The 18,140-nt window shown below is 46.9% G+C and overlaps 1 protein-coding gene across 1 annotated transcript in view; it reads right to left on the bottom strand.

The window, feature by feature from the left end:
- The window catches only part of LOC123749276 (baculoviral IAP repeat-containing protein 8-like), a 640,763-nt gene that overhangs the window by 566,468 nt on the left and 56,155 nt on the right, over positions 1-18,140 (bottom strand). The gene's annotated exons all lie outside the window — the stretch shown is intronic.

Below are 18,140 nucleotides of genomic sequence, written 5' to 3' on the forward strand. Positions count from 1 at the left end.
AGGGGAAGGATGGGAAGGAGGAACGGAGGGAGACGACACAGGAGAGACAACAGACCGGGTAGAAAGAAGGGGAACCCCAGACAGAGGACCAGGAGGAGGATCCTTCAAAAGAGAACCCAAAGGAACAGAGGAGGGGGCAGTGGGTGTATCAGGGTCCAAGGCCCGGAAACGGTTGAGAGTCTGAGGAATGCGGGAAGGACGAGGAGAGGAAGAGCGCAACACGCGAGCATAAGAGACGTTAGCATAAGGCGGGAGCTGGCGAACCTGGCGTCTCGCCTCAGGAAAAGATAAACGCTCCCGGTGCTTCAGGTTGAGGACGGCTGCCTCAAGCTTGTAATGGACACACGCACGGGAGAAGGTAGGATGGGCCTCACCGCAGTTGAGGCAACGAGCCTGGGGAGAAGTGCACTCCGACTTAGAGTGACCTTCGCCACCACACAAAGGACAGAGAGAGACAGTCCCGGAGCAGCGGAGGGCACCTTGCCCAAACCTCCAGCACTTGTTACAGAGCCGAGGAGAAGGAATGTACTCCTGGACAGAGCACCTGGCACCAGCAAGAATGACAGAGGGTGGAAGGGTCCTACCATCAAAGCTAATCTTCACAACCCGGAGGGGTTGACGGCGACTACCACGAGGCGAACGAGTAAACGTGTCCACCTGGAAAATAGAATGGCCCTGGGCAGCAAGGATATGGCGAATATCGTCGTGGCAGTTGCGCAGGTCCCGAACACCGGTCGCAACATGAGGCGGGAGCAGAATAGTGCCAACACTGGCATTCAACTGAGCGCTCTTCGAGACCCGAACAGGGGTCTCGCCAAGGCAGGATAAGGCAGCCAAGCAGGAAGCAGCATCCTGAGAAGGAGCAGCAACGACACGTGAACCGAGACGAGTGGGGTTGAAAGTAATGGAGGCATCCACGGAATCAACGAGATGTCGATGGAGGGCGAAATCGTCATGAGGCGCAGAATCAAGAGGGAGGAGATCAAAATATTTGGCCCACGAAGTGGGACCAAACAAGGCTTGATAGGTGGCAGAACTGGAAGGGATCGAGCGAGGGCAGCCGTGACGAGGACGGCGGTGAGTACCCCCAGAGAGGGGTTAAAAGGAGCAGTAGTTACAACTAGAGAAGGAGCCGCGCCAGGGGTCGAGGTAGTCACAACTGGGGGCTTGGGGCTCGACCCAACCACAGAGGGAGGGAGGGGAGCCAGGGGAAGGAGTCAGAGAGGCCAAAGGAGGAGCAAGGTCGGGGCCCAATGCAGCGGAGGCTACAGAGCCCGGTCTTCCAACACGGACTGACTCGGGGGCTTGGTCGCCCACCCCACGAGCCTGAGAAGGTAAATCAGAAACAGCCGAAACAGGGGTCATCATCATTACGAAAAGAAAAATTCATTCACGAATGTGCCCCCACACCCACCATGGAGCCACAATTAGAGGCAGGACACCCAACAAGAAGCTATCGCCGATCTTGCTGGGGCCTCCTAGGGGTGCTTCGTGAGTATACGCCCCACAAACGCCACCTTAAGAAACCGACAGTTCGTCGAGATCGGGTTCAATGACGAAAGGGGGATTGACAATAAAAGGTTCCCCTCGCTCTCGACGTCGGGTACTACAGTTCTACGGGTGCAACAAGAGTATGCCTCCTCAAGCACCCGGGCGCCAAAATAGAAGTAGTCCAAGGGAAGAACCAGAACAAGCAAAAGGTCGGCAGGAAACGGCAAGCAGATAGGAGAAGAGGGGGGAGAAAAACGAAACAGAAGGAAAAGGAAAAGGGGCCCAGCAGAATTGTAGAGGACGGCAGCAGGAGCACAAGGCTAGAAAAGGACAGAGGACTGTCCCAAGGAGCATCACACTCCAGCAGCCGCCCACTAAGCCCCCACACGGCAACAACGAGCTGAGCGGGGAGGGGGCCAATATGAGATAGCTCTTGTTTATATGCACCCTGGTTGATACCTGGTTGATGGGGTTCTGGGAGGAGTTCTACTCCCCAAGCCCGGCCCGAGGCCAGGCTTGACTTGTGAGAGTTTGGTCCGCTAGGCTGTTGCTTGGAGCGGCCCGCAGGCCCACATACCCACCACAGCCCGGTTGGTCCAGCACTACTTGGAGGAATAAATCTAGTTTCCTCTTGAAGATGGTCACTGTTGTGGACAATCTCATTCATATGCGTGTCTAACCTACGCTTGAAACAAAAAGCTACTCCACTGTTAATGTGTTACGCGGTAATAGTTCCCCATAATTTCAACCCATGTTACCGAACCATTATCATCATATTACACACAGAAATCACAATAGCGTGATGCATCAAATGAACAAATCCACAAGGACCGTGATGAGGGTTTGAACCTGGGTTGATCCCTGACGGCCCTTCCCCCGGAGAATCTGCGCGAGCCTTGTGAGGGCAGTTGCACTCAAGGTTTCCATTTTTTTTTTACCCTGTCGTGGCACATTAGAATAAGGCGTCTGGGATCATCCCAGACGTCGGTTCGAACCCTCATCACGGCCCTTGGGGATTTGTTCATATTAATTCATTATTCGCCTTTCTAATGGAAGTAATTTAAGCTTTGTAATTCTTTCAATGATTTTTTTAACTTACTATTCATGCACTGTTTCCATATTAACAACGTGCTCTCTTTTTCCTCAAAAATAAACGGAAGCTCGACGTGGTCTTAGGTGGCCTGGGAAGGTTCGACACAAACGTGATATACATAAAGGTTAAGACGACGCCGAAACTGCTTGATCTGAGGAAGGAGATAGTTGCCCCTCCTGGACACCCGAGGGTCTTCGATTGCAGGACTATAATTTTAACCCCCCCCCCTGGAAACAAACCGAAACTGTCTATTTTCCGCTTGTTACAACTTTATTACAAGTTGTTACATCTTGGTTTAACGTGTTTATGACGTATTAGAACGTTGTTACAACTGGCTATATTGGTTGTTATAACTAGTTAGGAGTTAAAACTTGTTCGAACGTTGTACCAACGTCGTAGTTTCGGTGTGTGTTTGGCGGGACGTCACCCTATTTAAGCGATGCTGGGTAGATGCTACCGAACTTGCCTATTTTAAGAGAGCCAGGGTTCACTCGCAACATGAAGCAATCGTAAAAAATCTTATAAACTCTGCACAGATACCCGACGGAACCGATGTCAGTATCCCAAGAGTGGGCCTAAAGGTGTATACACCGAAGACTGCTATCGTGTCTACAAACATGTCAATATCAAACAGCCACTTGAATAATACCCTGCATTGCTTGGATAATACCAAATACCAATACCCTGTATATTTGTCCTAAGGACAAATAGTCATTTGGGGAAAGATAAAACAAACAAAAAATCTAGACGACTAAAACTACGACAAAGCTTGTAATTATTACAAATACTATGTATTTGTTTTAAAAGTAATGAGAACTGTTAGTTCGATGACCATTACTAAAACTGTCTTTGTCTCCATTCAGTATTTTTATAAACAATTTTTTTTTATCTTTTAAATGTTAAAAAAATGTATTTTATATCATTAATAAGTTTTATTGTAAATATACCAGAAACCTAATTTGCCAATTTTTTGGGAAATTTCATCTCCTATCTTCTTATTTTTCCAATTGGGTGCAATAATGTTTACACAAAATTAAGATAGTAAGAGTGACTCCTCCCTTTATAATACATATTCATTTATAACTGGACCATTTCACACTTAGAATGGGAAATATTTCATAATTATAACAATTAACTCCTTAAACACAATTCTAATAATATACCGCCATGAGGATTTTTAGCTTTAAAGACTAACTACGAATTAATTCTTAAATTTAGGTATTTTGTGGATTATTCACATTAAAATATGAATTGTACATCTACTATTACTGTCATATCTGTGACGTCACCGCGAGGATTGAGTAACAACTATTTTCTTAGAATTTCTCACTTACGAGGCCTAACACATTATATATTAAACAAATCAATATATTCAGTAATGATTCCAATAAAACAGCCCAACTCCCAGTTTTATAACGATTTGTCCTCACATGAACGGCAGCGTGCGTGTGGGGCCTACATTGGTTTGGCTGGCCATGAGAACTTGACAGGTTGAACGGCAAAAAGAATTTGACGGTTTGGTGGGCCAATCCTCATCAACAAAGTGATGAGGATTTGTTTGGAAGAAATAGTATTTTTAAACTTTGGGGATGACGAGTATGATTTCTCTGATCATGCAAGCATAATTATATGATGGTTACATCTTTAAATGTTAGTATAAATTTCTTTCCTGTGAATTTTGTTTGTCATCCACACCTTTATTTCAGAGTGTCAATCTGTCAGACATTTAAATAAAAGCAATGACATGGAACACAGTAATATGATATGGAAAATATTTTTCCAGATTAAAATATGTTCAGATTTGTAATTATTCACAAGATATTTAAAACTCGCAAAAATTAAAACGGAATGCACGAAAGTTTCTTTATCTTTCGCGAAAAAAAAATAAAAAATTTTGATTTTTAGTCAAGGACTCTAGGCACTATATGCCCCACCCCCTCCCACACCTTGACTGCCTTGGATTACCTGTCAGAGCTCGGATTTGGATTCCCCCCTGCAAGATCTCTGCCTTGGATTTCTTACCTGCCCAAGGATATTCAAACTATTACTGTCGAACTAAACAGTCAGTCAGTTAATAATGTACATAAATTTTATGCAGCAAAACGTTTTTGTGGAGTTAAAAGCATGAGATCAGACAAATATAGGAATTCCCCCTCTCCCCACCCCCCCACCCCTCCTTTCCTCATCATTATGCTGACAGTTAAGTGATATAATATGTAGTTTAATGTGATTACCTAACTTCAAAATACAAAAATATGAAGTCTTCCCAACACATAAATCCGGTCTGGTCGAATAAACATCAATTCCCTTTTCCTGAACTTCTCGTCAGCCTGTGATTACAGCTGTGATTCTTTTCTCGTTGCCCAAGATACCACAAAAGCCTTTGATAAAGTTTGCTATCAGGTACTTGTCTCCCGTTGCTGCAAGTTTCCTATTCCTTTGGGTCTTTCTTTTTCCCCTCTAAGCACAATCTATATTGTATTGTTCCTAAGCCGTTATAATTTACAGTACCCTGTTATTTGTCCGTTAGGGGTTCTGAAGTCACTTTTTTGAGAGGACGGGCCAATACCACAATTAAAATTTAAAACCTGAAATATATAATTTTTAATTCAACACATTAAAGCAGTGTTGAATTATTTATATATATATATATATATATATATATATATATATATATATATATATATATATATATATATATATATATATATATATATATATATATATATATATATATATATATATATATATATATATATATATATATATATAATCATTCAACTTTAATTTAATCAAGAATTTAAAGATGAAGATGTTGAAGATATCAGAAAACCAACATTATATATATAATTAAGGCAAGACTATAAGGTAGAAATCACAGTTCTCGGAAAGTTCATAACGTTCAAGATTTTCATCCGAAGCATTTAATAGATTTTCCCTTTCCAACACCGAGATACATTCAAAAAGTCTGGATCCAAAGGCAGATAATGGTCAGAGACAAACACAAAGCTTATCCCTAACTAGTCTTTCAGCTTCTCAAACTCTCTAACTTGGTCTGTTTCTTAAGAGTTTAAAATAGGTACGGTTTTATCAAGATTTCCCAGCGCCTTCTACTCCAACGAAACTTCTTTGACTATCTCGAGACCTTGCACTTCTGTGGTTTAATATCACATGGTGGAGCGTTCAACATCTCTTAGGAGGCCAATAACGCATCTTTCAGCTCCTCAATCATTCATGGGTGTCGTTTTATGCAGTGTTTTTGTTTGCCTTTCCACACCGCCACCATCTTGTCCGCCCCTCCACACCGCCACCATCTTGTCCGCCTCTCCACACCGCCACCATCTTGTCCGCCTCTCCACACCGCCACCATCTTGTCCGCCTCTCCACACCGCCACCATCTTGTCCGCCCCTCCACACCGCCACCATCTTGTCCGCCCCTCCACACCGCCACCATCTTGTCCGCCCCTCCACACCGCCACCATCTTGTCCGCCCCTCCACACCGCCACCATCTTGTCCGCCCCTCCACACCGCCACCATCTTGTCCGCCCCTCCACACCGCCACCATCATGTCCGCCCCTCCACACCGCCACCATCATGTCCGCCCCTCCACACCGCCACCATCATGTCCGCCCCTCCACACCGCCACCATCATGTCCGCCCCTCCACACCGCCACCATCATGTCCGCCCCTCCACACCGCCACCATCATGTCCGCCCCTCCACACCGCCACCATCATGTCCGCCCCTCCACACCGCCACCATCATGTCCGAGCCTCCACACCGCCACCATCATGTCCGCCCCTCCACACCGCCACCATCATGTCCGCCCCTCCACACCGCCACCATCATGTCCGCCCCTCCACACCGCCACCATCATGTCCGCCCCTCCACACCGCCACCATCATGTCCGCCCCTCCACACCGCCACCATCATGTCCGCCCCTCCACACCGCCACCATCATGTCCGCCCCTCCACACCGCCACCATCATGTCCGCCCCTCCACACCGCCACCATCATGTCCGCCCCTCCACACCGCCACCATCATGTCCGCCCCTCCACACCGCCACCATCATGTCCGCCCCTCCACACCGCCACCATCATGTCCGCCCCTCCACACCGCCACCATCATGTCCGCCCCTCCACACCGCCACCATCATGTCCGCCCCTCCACACCGCCACCATCATGTCCGCCCCTCCACACCGCCACCATCATGTCCGCCCCTCCACACCGCCACCATCATGTCCGCCCCTCCACACCGCCACCATCATGTCCGCCCCTCCACACCGCCACCATCATGTCCGCCCCTCCACACCGCCACCATCATGTCCGCCCCTCCACACCGCCACCATCATGTCCGCCCCTCCACACCGCCACCATCTTCTCCGCCCCTCCACACCGCCACCATCTTCTCCGCCCCTCCACACCGCCACCATCTTCTCCGCCCCTCCACACCGCCACCATCTTCTCCGCCCCTCCACACCGCCACCATCTTCTCCGCCCCTCCACACCGCCACCATCTTCTCCGCCCCTCCACACCGCCACCATCTTCTCCGCCCCTCCACACCGCCACCATCTTCTCCGCCCCTCCACACCGCCACCATCTTCTCCGCCCCTCCACACCGCCACCATCTTCTCCGCCCCTCCACACCGCCACCATCTTCTCCGCCCCTCCACACCGCCACCATCTTCTCCGCCCCTCCACACCGCCACCATCTTCTCCGCCCCTCCACACCGCCACCATCTTCTCCGCCCCTCCACACCGCCACCATCTTCTCCGCCCCTCCACACCGCCACCATCTTCTCCGCCCCTCCACACCGCCACCATCTTCTCCGCCCCTCCACACCGCCACCATCTTCTCCGCCCCTCCACACCGCCACCATCTTCTCCGCCCCTCCACACCGCCACCATCTTCTCCGCCCCTCCACACCGCCACCATCTTCTCCGCCCCTCCACACCGCCACCATCTTCTCCGCCCCTCCACACCGCCACCATCTTCTCCGCCCCTCCACACCGCCACCATCTTCTCCGCCCCTCCACACCGCCACCATCTTCTCCGCCCCTCCACACCGCCACCATCTTCTCCGCCCCTCCACACCGCCACCATCTTCTCCGCCCCTCCACACCGCCACCATCTTCTCCGCCTCTCCACACCGCCACCATCTTCTCCGCCTCTCCACACCGCCACCATCTTCTCCGCCTCTCCACACCGCCACCATCTTCTCTGCCTCTCCACACCGCCACCATCTTCTCCGCCTCTCCACACCGCCACCATCTTCTCCGCCTCTCCACACCGCCACCATCTTCTCCGCCTCTCCACACCGCCACCATCTTCTCCGCCTCTCCACACCGCCACCATCTTCTCCGCCTCTCCACACCGCCACCATCTTCTCCGCCTCTCCACACCGCCACCATCTTCTCCGCCTCTCCACACCGCCACCATCTTCTCCGCCTCTCCACACCGCCACCATCTTCTCCGCCTCTGCACACCGCCACCATCTTCTCCGCCTCTCCACACCGCCACCATCTTCTCCGCCTCTCCACACCGCCACCATCTTCTCCGCCTCTCCACACCGCCACCATCTTCTCCGCCTCTCCATACCAGTACTATATTTTCCAACTCTCAACACCACAGTAGTGGAAAATGTGCCTACGCTTGTCCGTTTTGCTTTTTTTCAGTGGACACGAGTTGTCTCGTGTGTTTTTCGATACCCCTGTGAACTAGTAGAGAATTTTTTCCTGGTGAACACGACTTGGAGCAAATGATTTTCATTACACAAGGCGTGGGCATGAACTAGCATGCATCTCTGCGTTCACCCTTGTTACCGAACCTGTATTTACCCCAGCGGGTGATTGCCTTATAGACCACGAAATTTCGCTCAAAGGGATTAAAAGGTCGGCTCCTGACATACCCAAATTTCGTTACCCCAGTGACCCTTGCACAGACATTGCTAATGGTCAATGACGTCATGAGGTAGCCACTCAGTGTCCCTGCACAGGTACTTTCAATGGGATTATAAGGTCGTGACTTGGCGTACCCGTTTTTAGTTACCTCTGCTAGTGATTGCCTTATAGTTCATGAATCCATTCAGTCACACCCCTATCATGTCACCCCTATTTCTTCTTCGCCTTTCTAGAGAATGTAATTTAAGCTTTGTCAATCTTTCTTCGGAGATTGCTTATCGAGCATAGGGCAAAATAAAAATGAAAACCCACTATCACTCATTTGTATGAAAACAGTCCCCTGCCAGGCGTGGTGACTTCAATGCGATTTCAGTAGTAATCCAATATTGCTGCATAAACGCATAAACATATGTGCGTGCATAAATATATATGCACATCACATTCACTCAAAAACATGCCTCCCCACACCTTGCTGTAGAATAAAACAAATCAAAATACTCATTCAGTGTACTTATATATATATATCTTAGTACACTGAATGTAGTGACGATATCACTAATTGTGACGATAATCTCTTTCAAGAGATTGAGCCTGCTCTTCCCTACACATTTACGTCGTTCAAGTACAAGATACTATATTGAAGATAGTCTCCGTGGTGTAGTGGTAAGACACTCGCCTGGCGTTCCGCGAGCGCTATGTCATGGGTTCATATCCTGGCCGTGGAGGATTTACTGTGCGCAATTCCTTAACTGTAGCCTCTGTTTAACGCAACAGTAAAATGTGTACTTGGATGAAAAAACGATTCTTCGCGGCAGGGGATCTTATTCCAAGGACCATAGGATTAAGGACTTGCCCGAAACGCTATGCGTACTAGTGGCTGTACAAGATTGTAACAACTCATATATATATATATATATATAATATATATATATATATATATATATATATATATATATATATATATATATATATATATATATATATATATATATATATATATATATATATATATATATATATATATAAAAAAAAAAAAAAAAATTACGTCCACCAGTATCGCCAAACGTTTTGCCCAGGAAGCAAAGCGTACCATGCACAACCCGACACACCGGCTACCGCCCGCCGTCAAACCAGCAAACTACTCATTCTCCGCCTGCCTGTTGCTGATTGGCTGGTGTGTCGCCGCACCTGCACTCACGCCACTACATGAGTCTACGTCTGGGCCAGCAGCACGCCGTCTCCTCAGAATATCCCTGTGCTCCTTGGAGTTGACATCTCTCTATATTAGACTAAAGCCCTGGCTGTCGTGTACTAAGGGAGGTGGCAGCTTGAAGCCAGTATTCTCAGCACCACCTGATTTTATTTATATTACTATCAATATTAACTTGCACTTTATTGTCTTAGAGTAAATTGTTCATTGCCAGTAATAATTCATGTTTTGTTTGTTGACTTGTTTTGAATTTTACGAGATTGTCTTTATTCATATCTTGTTTTCTAGAGTAATTAAAATTTCATTGTTTATACTTTGTGTTTTGTGTGTCTTCCCATTACCTTACCACAGACAAAAGGACAATCTTCTCTTCTTTTTTGTTATGTGACGAGGCCCTGCCCCCAGCTTTTGAAACAGCCGAACACCAACGCTTTACCGTCACAATATATATATTATATGTATATATATTGTTACGGTGCCCTCTATTTCTTTCGTTTGCCGGCTTAAAGAGTCATATCAGCTCTCCCCACTGATTCTCTGAGGTTCAGGGAGTCTAATGATATATGTGGCGACCAGACCGGCTGCCAGTAAAGGGAAGGAAGTTACATTATAAGTTGTAAATAAAGGGAAATTGGCGCCCTGTTATAAAATGAAAGAGTATCCCCTAATGCAGATATGACCTTTTGGAAGGGACACTAGCCGATCGCGGATTGGCCGACTTAGGTCGCGGGCGACAAATCAGGGTCCGCCGTGACGTCACCGAGTGCCCCGGGCGGCGCCAACGTCAGAGTTGATCCGACCTTGGAAGCGACAGGATGCGCCTCGGTCTGCTCTCAAGGATTAGAGGCTCTACAAGCCTTATTCAGTGGATTAAGCTAGCCATCGCAGCCCACCATAAGTTATTGGAGACCCTGCGCTTCTGGGAGGCAAAAGGAACTAAGTTTATTGAGCGAAAGAGGGCCAAACTTGGAAAATATTCGGCGACGACGCAGGGCGGCGACGCTGGACGTTGAGGTCTGGAAGGTGCGGCGAGCAGGCCTAGCTGTGACCGGGTCACATCCACTGAGGGTCTTGGAAGGACGACACCGTGCCTAGGACAAGGAGCAATGCCTTGTGGAAGGGGCGAGTGTGGGGAAAAATAGTGATTAGCTCAGCGCCCATCGATGAACCAGGATTGGGGCAGCCGAATATCAGGGATTGGAACGGCGACGACGCGAAGGCTCCACGACACCTGAGGACCTGTGGAACGTCCTGGATCGTCAAGGATCGACCCAAGGAAGCGTGGGAACCTCGCACCATTGAGGGACAGGCGTCGTGAGCCAGGAATGTAAGGTAGATCATTTTCCCTCCCATTACCCCTTGTGTGAGTAGGCTAGTTAGGCCACAATAGTTACTTATGTATGTGGCAACAGGACATTAATACTTTAGTAGTAGAGTAGGCTGCAAGGCAGCTTGTGTCCAGGACTGTCAGAGGGGACAGTGTGTATGGATGGCAGGACAGTGAAGAAGAGGCGCCGACGTGGTGAAGAGGCCCTCCTGTGAGAGTGTGAGACTCCTGTCTTTCTGCCCAGTTGAAGGAGTATTGGAGGTCGTGGAAGAAGAGGCTGACGATCTCCAGACTTATTATCCATATTTCCATATTCATGTATTACTTGTGATTGTGTGTGTGTTCATGTAATTTGCATCAGTAAATTCACACATTTTATCACTGTGTTTAAGTGTGCCTCCATTTATGATATTTCTCTATGAGCATACACGAAGGTTATCATAGTACCACCTAGGGAACACTACGTTCTCTATAGCAGTTCCTATTGCCTGGAGAGTGGTAGTGACAGCACAGACTTACATAAAAGTGTACCCTTAGCCATCCGATCAGTATCGGTGCCTGAATGGTGGCAACTATTAACGTAGTGGCTAGAGAGGGGTAAAGCCACACAGACCTTCCTGGAAGAGTACCCTGGGCCAACATTCTAGTAGCAGATCTATGGGAGTAGCAATCTTCTGGCTACAAACAATATATAATACACCCACTGAACTGCATTGTTGGGGTGCAGATATAATAACCCAGCTGGCGACCTTGTTAAGAAGAAGATAGAGAATACAGGCAGGAAAGGAGTTCCTGCAACCTTTTTGTCTGGCAGGCAAGACTCAGGGTGGTTATTGTTATAAGGTAAGCCTGAGTCTTCCTTCACTCCTCCACGGGTCTAGGCCGGAACTGTTAACAGCAGTTTCCCCGTGTTTGACTGAAGGGCTTCCAGGGTGAATCAGTGGCACCCCCTTTTGTGGTGGAAGCAAAGACCTGCGGAGGTGGGTATTGTTGGTCATCTCTTGTGTGACCAAGGAGACTCCGGTGAATCCAGGGAGTCGGAGGGGCTGAGTATTTGGGCCTTTTGAGCCCCTAGCAGCCGAGTGCTAGCAGAGCCCCGGCCCGGCCCACCACCCCCCCACGTGACAATAATATATATATATATATATATAACTTTAGAAACACTTTCCCACCAGGAGACTCGAACCCTATCCAGCACAGAAGCCTTCCAGCAACTGGCATAACAGGTACGCCTTAACCCACTCCTCCACCTGCTCAGACCCTTAAAAGAGATGGTAATTTCGGAGTATTTAACACTACAAAGACCACCACCTCCCAAGAGCACTAGAGCAAGTGAGGGGTCATTTTTACGTTTTTTCATCAAGTCCCTGTTAATATGGGAGAACACTGTCTATGCTTAAGGCACAACTCTCCTAAACACGAGAGTGAAGTATACAACTTTAGAAACACTTTCCCACCAGGAGACTCGAACCCTAGCCAGCACAGAAGCCTTCCAGCAACTGGCATAACAGGTACGCCTTAACCCACTCCACCACCTGCTCAGACCCTTAAAAGAGATGGTAATTTCGGTATATTTAAGACTCCAAAGACCACCAACTCCCAAGAGCACTAGAGCAAGTGAGGGGTCATTTTACTAGTGCTCTTGGGAGGTGGTGGTCTTTGGAGTGTTAAATACTCCGAAATTACCATCTCTTTTAAGGGTCTGAGCAGGTGGTGGAGTGGGTTAAGGCGTACCTGTTATGCCAGTTGCTGGAAGGCTTCTGTGCTGGCTAGGGTTTGAGTCTCCTGGTGGGAAAGTGTTTCTAAAGTTGTATACTTCACTCTCGTGTTTAGGAGAGTTGTGCCTTAAGCATAGACACAGTCGAACCAACTAGGAAGGAGAACACGCTGGACCTCATTTTCACTAATAATGATGAATTGATCAGGAACATAATGATTACAAATACCTGTTACTCAGATCACAACTTAATTGAAGTTATGACAACCATGGGGAGTAGACCTTCAAAACCAGTCCAGATTCCCGGTGGAGGAGATTTCAGCAAATTCAACTTCAATAATAAACAGATAAACTGGGAGCGAATAAACCAGGACTTCACAGAAATAAACTGGGAAGAACAGCTAGGAAATGCAAACCTGAACCAGTGCCTGGAAAAAATAAGCTCAGTAGCACTAGAAATATGTTCAAACCGCATACCTCTAAGAAAAAAGAGGAAGAGATGCAGATTGGAACGGGAACGTCGTTCCCTATATAGGCGAAGAAAACGAATCGCGGAACAACTTGAGAGTTGCACCCTATCTCAAGAACGGCGAAGAAGGTTAGGTAGAGAAATAGAAACAATTGAACGGAAGCTACAAGAATCATACAGAACCCAGGAGAGGCAAAGAGAGCAAAAGACCATCAATGAAATAGAAAGAAATCCGAAATATTTTTTCTCCTATGCAAAATCAAGATCAAAAACCACATCTAGTATCGGGCCCCTGCGAAAGGGAGATGGAACTTTCACCGATGACAACAAAGAAATAAGCGAGCTACTGAGGACGCAGTACGACTGTTTTCAGTGAGCCATTAAACACACTAAAGATTGATAACCCAAATGAATTTTTCATGGATACGATACCGACATCAAATCATATATCAGACGTCACCCTATCCCCACTGGATTTTGAAGAAGCCATAAACAGTATGCCTATGCATTCTGCACCAGGCCCGGATTCTTGGAACTCCATATTCATAAAGAACTGTAAAAAACCACTATAGCAGGCCCTCCACATTCTGTGGAGACAAAGCCTAGATACTGGCGTTATTCCTGATATACTAAAAACAGCAGAGATAGCACCACTTCATAGAGGAGGAAATAAGGCAGAGGCAAAAAATTACAGACCGATAGCGCTAACATCGCACATCATAAAATTTTTTGAGTGAGTGCTAAGAAGTAAAATCACAAAATACATGGAATCACAGCAACTCCATAACCCCGGACAACATGGTTTCAGAACAGGGCGCTCTTGCCTGTCGCAGTTGCTGGACCACTATGATATGGCATTAGATGCTATGGAAGACAAACATAACATGGATGTAATTTACACAGATTTCGTAAAAGCTTTTGATAAATGTGACCATGGTGTAATTGCATATAAAATGCGTTCAAAAGGAATTACCGGAAAAATAGGCAGATGGATCTACAATTTCCTGACCAACAGAACCTAATGTGTCAACAAAATAAAATCTAGCCCATCAACCGTGAAGAGCTCAGTCCCCCAGGGTACTGTGCTTGCTCCAGTACTTTTTCTCCTCCTCATTTCGGACATAGACAAGAACACAACCTATAGCACTATCATCCTTTGCAGATGACACTAGGATCTTCATGAGAGTAGGCAACATAGAGGACACGGCGAACCTCCAGTCAGATGTAGATCAGGTCTTTCTATGGGCTACAGAAAATAATATGGTGTTTAACGAAGATAAGTTCCAGCTCATGCGCTATGGAAAAAATGAAAATATAAAAACGGAAACCACGTACAAAACTCAGGCAAATCATAACAGAACGAAAAGGCAATGTAAAGGATCTGGGTGTACTCATGTCGGAAGACCTTACCTTTAAAGAACACAATAAAGTAGCCGTCACAACTGCAAGAAAAATGACAGGTTGGATAACAAGAACTTTTCACACTAGAGATGCTATACCGATGATACTTTTCAAAACGCTTGTGCTCTCTAGAGTGGAGTACTGCTGCACAATGACAGCACCTTTCAAAGCTGGAGAAATTGCTGACCTGGAGAGCGTGCAGAGATCCTTTACTGCTAGAATCCACTCAGTAAAACATCTAAACTATTGGGACCGACTAAAGAGCCTAAAACTGTACTCCCTTGAGCGCAGGCGGGAGAGGTACATAATAATTTACACGTGGAAAATATTAGAGGGGCTGGTCCCAAACCTGCACACAGAAATAACATCACATAAGACCAGAAGACATGGCAGGATGTGCAGAATACCCCCGTTGAAAAACAGAGGTGCAACTGGTACTCAGAGAGAACTCTATCAACATCAGAGGTCCGAGACTGTTCAACACGCTTCCACTACACATAAGGGGCATAACTGGCTGACCCCTCACAGTGTTCGAGAGAGAACTGGATAAGCACCTCCAAAGGATACCTGATCAACCAGGCTGTGACTCGTACGTCAGGCTGCGAGCAGCCGCGTCCAACAGCCTGGTTGATCAGTCCGGCAACCAGGAGGCCTGGTCGACGACCGGGCCGCGGGGACGCTAAGCCCCGGAAGCACCTCAAGGTAACCTCAAGGTAGGTAAGGTTGACGTCATCCCTAATGCGGCGAGAGGCATCAATGATCTCAAAGCTTTTAGCCGACGTGCAAAATGCGGATCCTAGGAGGTTCACACATTAGTGCGAACTCTTCATTACTCTCAATACCTCAACTGTACTCTGTGCTTCATCAGAGACGATATTCAGTTACCTTCGCTCATATTTTCTCTCATTGCTAATTTTCTGTTATTCATTTCATAAACCCTATCAAACCATCCTAACCTAACTTATTATATAACAAACAAATACATTCTACAGACCAGTAGTTGTTTAGCGACGTCGCAAAAAAGCGACCTCAGTATAGGGATAGGGTATTATTAGCAATTAGCATATAAGTGTTAAGGTACCACAGCATCTGACTTCAAACTGTGACATCAACCGATGACCAATGTGACCTTCAGCGTCCTACCTGCACATGTATTGTTTTTTATTATTCAAAAATGGCTAGACTAGCCATCCCCACTTAACCTAATCAGAGGTTTAAGAATATACATTTTAGTCATCTACAGCTGACTAAATTCACTTATGCAGTGTTTAGTTCGAACACTAAAATAGATGCCCAAATGTCATACTGCAATTTAAGCAGAATCGTATGTCTAGCCACTCCGTAGGCGAGTTGTCCTAATATCCATCCTCATCTAGGGCTGGAGAATAATTTTTTTTATACATATATATTTTATTCGCAAAAACATAGTTTGCATTCTAGTGTTATGGCAAAAATATACATTTCACATTAGAAAGAGCAATAAACTAGATGCTGATCGCAATAACCGCCCTAGTGTTGCTACCGCTGCTTCATTGCAGGGGGAGAGCAACATTTCAGTTCCTCAAGCATTTTCATAAACGAGGGAATTCCCCACAGTAACGACAATTGTGCAGTGCTGTATATAAATTGTGCACTTTATACTACACAACTTTTTCTTGTACATCTGGCAACTCAGTACAGCGAAAAAAATGCGTCTGGAGATGTAATTTTTTTTATGCATTCTAAAGTTCAATCAAAACAGCCTAACCCATCCTATCCCACTCCAACTAGCACTAACATATCCTCTCCATTCCAAATCTACTCCCACTAGCAGTAACATATCCCATCCTTGTATGAATATTCCCTAACCTAGCTTTATCAGGGCCCAATCCTATAGAAAGCGAAACAAGCCTAACCCATCCTACCTTTCCTAACCTATTCTACTCCAACTAGCGCTATCATGTCATCCCCATTCCAAACCTAAACCAACCTAACCTATCCTACTCCAACTAACAGTAGCATATCCCATCCAAACAAGACGTAGCCCAACCTAGTCCAACTAGCACTATTATATCCTAACCCATTTCAAACCTAACCTATCATGCGCCAGCTAGCATAATCGTGTTGTGTTCATTCCAAAACTAAACTAACCTAACTGACTGGTATTAACACATCCTATCCTCCAATCCAAACCTAACCTACCCTCCAATCTAAAAGCTGCCGAACTATACCTAAACTAGCCCAGACCAGCTAGTTCTGATATATCTAGTCCTATCCTCCAATCTGGGCCTAGTCTATAACCATACCTAACCTCTCCAATCCCAGTCCTAACCTATCACAGGCATGCTTGTCCTCCTTTTAGTTATATTAAGGGGGGCAAGCTTGTCCTTTTAATTATATTAAGGGTTGTTGTTACGGACCCGAGCCCAGTGTCCGAGCACGGAGCAGTGACGACCGCGCCATATGTGGGTCAGCTCCCGAAACCCCCTCCAAATGGACGGCGCCATCTAGTGAGGACGAGATATACCAGCCACGAGGGCTGATTTCCCATCCTGATCAGCTCATAACAGCCGCTGCTGACCTCTGGTGAGGTGATGCTTAGACAGCAACGCCATCTATGGAGTGGATAGGTGGGCGTTTGTGTCTAAGTCTGTAAGTGAGGTGCCCTAGAGTGTAACCGGTACTGATGACGTGTCTGATTACAGAGTCGACCTGGGACTGTTGTAATGAACGTTGGATCAGTCTACCCAAGGCAGCCGTAGAATCTCCAAGTGTTAGCTGCAGGAGTTGTGAGTCACCCCCCCGGATGAACACTGTTGTGTTAGCCTGCCTGTGACATGGCAGTTGAGGATTTGTCGTACCCGGGGCTGACTAGTGGAGAAGACTAACCACTGGGGTGTTGTGGCGAGGAGAGTGATCTGTGGGATCACACGAGGATCCTGCCTAGGGCTCGCTACCCTAGTATCGGTTGTGGAGTGGCCTAACCAGCGGAACTGATTGGAACCTGCCAGCTACAGGCTGGATTTGTGGTTGACGGCCTCCACGACGGTGCACCCAGTGGGATTGTGTTTTGGCTGGCCTGTGGCCGGGGTAGACTCGCCGAGGGAATCAAAGGATTCATCGTGAGGCCACAATAGAACCAGGACCACTTGTCTTGAGCACCGTGAACGTCTTGAGTCTTCGGAGGAAGACAAGTGATTGTAAATAAGTGTAGTAATAATAAGTGTGAGACTGTTTATATATTTATTTATGGTGGTGGTGCTAATATATACTTAATAGAGAGCAGTTTTATCCCTTCCCCTTTAATTTACTTGCGTTACAGAGCACACCCCTTGAAAGCCACTACTAGCTTGGGGCCGGATACCCAAGCTCTACTAATATCAGAGAAAGAACCCAGTTGCGACCCAAGAGGGCCGTAACATAATTGGCATCCCCAGCGGGATCTGAACAGGATCTGAACAGTTCTCTGTTCTGAACTCTTGAAGCACATACTATCAAGAAGGTAACCTCTGCTCATACTGGCTGCTCACTATGGACGACTGGGCGAATA

Source organism: Procambarus clarkii, chromosome 12 (genome assembly GCF_040958095.1).
Source record: "Procambarus clarkii isolate CNS0578487 chromosome 12, FALCON_Pclarkii_2.0, whole genome shotgun sequence".
In the NCBI taxonomy this organism is placed as follows: Eukaryota; Metazoa; Arthropoda; class Malacostraca; order Decapoda; family Cambaridae; genus Procambarus; species Procambarus clarkii.